This window comes from Rhinolophus sinicus, chromosome 14 (genome assembly GCF_057876585.1).
Source record: "Rhinolophus sinicus isolate RSI-liver-muscle chromosome 14, RSI-T2T, whole genome shotgun sequence".
Classification (NCBI taxonomy): Eukaryota; Metazoa; Chordata; class Mammalia; order Chiroptera; family Rhinolophidae; genus Rhinolophus; species Rhinolophus sinicus.
This window is the reverse complement of record NC_142514.1, coordinates 80,443,538-80,448,428: the sequence shown is the minus strand read 5'-3', so window position 1 is coordinate 80,448,428 and position 4,891 is coordinate 80,443,538. Positions and strand designations below refer to the sequence as shown.

General features: G+C 39.8%; 1 pseudogene; it reads right to left on the bottom strand.

Annotated features, from left to right (window-relative positions):
- Positions 1–1,343: 1,343 nt before the first annotated feature.
- LOC109453337 (large ribosomal subunit protein eL34 pseudogene) lies at positions 1,344–1,698 on the bottom strand (annotated as a pseudogene).
- Positions 1,699–4,891: the final 3,193 nt, after the last annotated feature.

The following is a 4,891-nucleotide window of genomic DNA, read 5'->3' as shown; positions in this document are numbered from 1 at the left end:
GAAATGACCACTGTGATTGCTTAGTTCAATCACCACGTGACCCTAAATCTCACGGGGGAAGAGTGGATATCTAAAAAAAATGGGGGCTCTCTTTGCAAGGAAGAATGGGGGAATGACTTTTGGATTTGCTCCTAACAGTATCTGTCACACCATGACTTTCATACACAAAATTCTAGTTTTAAAACAAAAAAGTAGCATGTCTGCAAACTTTCTCAGAACAGAGACCATGATGTCAGAGAAATCTCTTCATTGCTAATACCCAATCCTTAGTAGAGGTATCTGCACTTTATTGGAGGTCAGAGATTGATTTCTCAACTGCAATAGAGTGATCCCCCCACATAGCTAAGACTCTCCCAGCTTAATAGTTAGAGACACTAAAATCAAGGAGTCTGAAAATACTTCCTTTTCTCCGAACAACTTCAGCATACGGAATATAGTTAATAATGTTGTAACAACTATGCGTAATGCCTGGTGGGTAACTAGACTCATCAGGGGGATCACTTCTTAAATTATATAAATGTCTAACCACTATTCTATATACCTGAAACTAATATAAAATAATATTGAATGTCAATTGTAACTGAAAAAAAATAATTAAAAAATTGCCAAATCTGAAAAAAATAAAATAAAATGGAATTAAGATTATCTGTTTCGGTTGAGGGAATTATCAGCATATTTGTAGGCTGATGTGTTGGCTGTGTGTGGTTAAGTGAAGAGTTTTTCCAGCTTCGTCCTTGATTAAATAGAAAGGAAATGAACAGATTAAAGACTGAAAAAGAATTCTTCAACGACTTCATTTCCTGGAGGAGAGCATGAGGTATACATCTAGTTCTCATCAAGACCAATCCAGACATCCATAATGCTCCCCTACTCACCTGGCAGGTGTATGTGTTTCCTATGGCTGCTGAAACAAGTGACCATAAATTTCCTGGCTAAAGACAACACAAATTTATCATCTTACAGTTCTGGAGGTTAGAAGTCCATTTGAAATAGGTCTCACGGGAATAAGATCCAGGTGTCCACGGGTCTCATCCCTTCTGGAGGCTCTAGGGCAGAATCCACTTCGTTGCCTTTTCCAGCCTCGAGAGGCTGCTGGCATTCCTCAGCTCAGGGTTCCCTTTGTCTGTCTACAAAATCAGCAACGGCAGGTTGAATCCCTCTCGCAGTGTATCACTCTGACAGTCTCTTCTGTCTCCCTCTTCTATGTTAAGAATACTTGTATTGTGATGACACTGGGCCCAACCAGATAATCCAAGATAATCTCCCCATCTCACAGTCACCTGATTAACAATCTCTTTTTTTTACTTTTAATTGTTTTTATTACTCGGAAAAGCTTCGTTTTATTAGTTAGCTTTTTGACTCTATGCTTGTGCCTTCAACACTTTCACAGTGATTTTCTGCTCCTCGATAAGGAAAGCACACTTGATCCTGTCACGGACAACATTTAGCGCACATGGATCCACTATAGGCCTTGCTGACATTTTTTTTCATTTTGTACAAGCTCATTAGAATTTTAGGTCTCACAGCACGAACTCCATGAAGTCGGCCTGGGCACACCCCACATGCAGATTTTGGTGCTTTACCAACCTTCTTGGTATAAAAGTAAACCATTCTGTTACCAGGGGGTCAGGACAGCCTTGTTTTGTTAGAGGCTGTATTGCAGGGCAGCGTCCGATGGTATGTCAAACACTGGACCATTGTGAATGCCTGTAGACACCATCCCGGAAAGAACTAATTAGCAATCTTAATCCCATCTGCAACCTTAATTCCCCTTTGCCATATAACCTAACATATTCATAGGTTCAGGGGATTAGGATGTTATAATATGTTGGGGGAAGTCACGTTCTAAACAGCAGGTAGGGAAAAAATTGCTTTTTCCTCCTCTATAATCTTGATTTACTGTTACTGAGGTATTTGTAGTTCTCGCAGCATAGAAGTTAAGGTTTAAGAAGTTAAGGCTACAGAAGTTAAGTCCTACTTTGGTTTTCTAGAGGCCATTTCATTCATCTCTTTCTGAGCCCATAAGGGCTGTGCCTCCGGCTTTTTACTGAAGGCATTAAATTTGAAATCAGATCAAGGAGCAGAGAAGTAGCTTTCCTTCCAGGCTGTCTAAGCCTCTCTGCTTCTAAGCATCAATATTTCTACCCAGTCATCCATTATTGAATCTCCACCCCACAGTACTCCTATTTAGGGGTCGTACTGTATGAGTGTATTCATTCCGCTTTCATACAGCCTCTTTGTCAGAATAAATCCATCTTGGAGTAGAGTGTGCTTCTTTCCTCCTGGCATCCTTCTTCCCTTTCCATGAGTCTGTGGAAACCACATCCTAGCATGGAGTTGGCTTAACTCTTGGTTCTCACAGGTCATATAAGCTGTCCTTTATATTAGAAATGGTCTTAGGTTATTTCAACAGGTAAGAAATGATATCCTTTCACCCTTTCTCCCCTCTCTTCTTCCTATTCTTGTTGGTTACACAACATGCTTTCTCATCATTCCATAATCCAAACGAATCATGACAGGAACACACAATCCTCATGTGAGGGGCACCATAGCAGCAAAGAGCTCTTGCAGGAACTGAAAATGGAAGGAAATTGTGCACACAGTCTGCCCACCTGCCACACACAAGCTTTGCATGTGGCCTCTGTAGATTATTGGTGGTCTGGAAACACTAAAGATATAAATTATTTCCCTATTTTTGACTGGTTCGGTGTTAGCATTTGAGTCCCAGTAAGCTAAAAATGTCCAAATAGAAAGCTCAATGAACTCTGACCTTATAACTCAGTCTAAAAATTCTGGATCTTTAAGTGATCTGTATTTAGCCAGCTGTAGACCTGTTTGAGACTGAAAGTATTCCAGGAAGCCCTATAGCCCTCAGGCCATGTCTGAAACATGACTTGGTATCAAATCGAAAAGAATAAACATGTTTGAACCATGCTGACTTAATTTTCTTTACAAACCAGTGTGGAATCCTAGCAGCATAATGTATTTGGGGTTTCTATAGCCCAGGGATGAGGGGTGGGCATCTGACCATCTTTAGATGCATTTGAATAATAAGTCACTGACTTTTGAAGATGCCATGCTCAGCTGCTTGGGATCTATATATTTTTTGAACAACTGAATATAACAAAGGGTTTTTCGGTAAACATCTCTGTTTCTTAAAATAAATTAAACAAGTCCTGATTTCCAAGAAACCCCAGGCCTCTAGGGCTCCTTTCCAGCTAAAGAGTAAAGAAGGCACCTGAAGTTCTTTCCAACACAGACAAGAAGCTTGAACAAGGAAGGAACCAGCTAGAACAGGGCAGGGCCTGGTGCCTTTCTTTCCCTTCCTCCCTTTGTCATGCACAAACATAACGGTACAGCTTTGCGCTGTCAGTCAAAGCTGTTACCAGGCATTGTTTTCGTATCATTTATGCTCCTCTCTTCCTATCATGTCATTCCTTAGAGCACTGTAATTACCGGCGGTGTGCATCCGGGCTGTCAACAGGATCTTCTGAGTGAAATATAGCTAAGTAAATTTCTGTAATGAGGAAGGACCAAAATCAAGGGTGGGGCTATACCTATCTCTTCCAAGGTTCTGGTCTGCCTCACTCTCACCAGGCTGCTTGCTTATTCACTGCAATGCTAATAAGGCTTTGTTCCAACCAAGCTGAGGCTCCCTTTCTTTCTTTTTCAATTTATTTTATTTTGTGTTTTTAAAGACTTTTATTAAAATATAGCTAACATACAACATTATATTAGTTTTAGGGGTACACCATAGTTATTCAACGTTTGTATACCTAAAGAAGTGATCACCATGGTAAGTCCAGCAACCATCTCACACCGTACCATGCTATCACAATATTACTGACTATATTTTCTATGCTGTACATTACATCCCATGACTTATTTGTTTTATGGAAATTTGAACCTCTCATTCACCTTGACCTCCCTCCCCTTTTAAATTTTTCAATTACAGTAGACATTTAGTATTATTTTATATTAATTTCAGGTGTACAGCATAGTGGTTAGACATTCAGAATTCAGAAAAATCTCCCAAATCTCCGACCATAGCCCCAGATTATCCCTGATTACAGTTTCTGTTTCACACGGGGATTCTTAAACCTGGCCACTAATTCTGGCCACACCCCTGCTCTTACATCCTGGATTAGCACAGATGTTTGCTTTCCTTCTGACCTAAATCCCCATCCACCCCCATTTCTGGTTTTTATCTTTTCAAATCTCCATCAATGTCTGAGTGCTGTATGGGGAGTAGAACCTAGCTGCTATTTATGACACACGCTAGAGTTTGTAGTTTAGAACAATGGATTTGGACCATGGCCTCACTGGAAGTCTTGGGACTTCTTATTAACTTTTCCTTATTTTATAGTCATAATATTTCCATTCTTGCCTGTCATCCCCTGCTCACTTAGATCAAAATGAACGTGAAAAGATTTTTTTAAATGGAAAATGTATGTTGGTTTTTTTTTGATAGAGAGTTTATTGTTTTGTCTTCTGTTCACCTAAACTACACATCATTTCCTCTTCAAAGGTAATCTTTTTTTTTTTAATTTTTCTTAATACTGTAAATCAGAATTTCTCATCAGTTAAATGGCTCTTGTCTTTTTCATTTTGAACAGATACTCTCAAGGATCTTAATTATTGTTGTTAATGACCTCTTCAACATGACACGTAAACCTCTGGGATCCTGGGGTTTCTAGATCTTACTGTAGGGATTTTTGAGGCTTCTGGTCATTGGACATCCCCCCGAGATCCCAAGCAAAGCTATTCAAGAATTTTTTTCTTTTTTCTTTTTTTATTGGGGAACAGTGTGTTTCTCTAGAGCCCATCAGCTCCAAGTCGTTTCCGCCAATCTAGTTGTGGAAGGTGCAGCTCAGTTCCAAGTCCAGTCGCT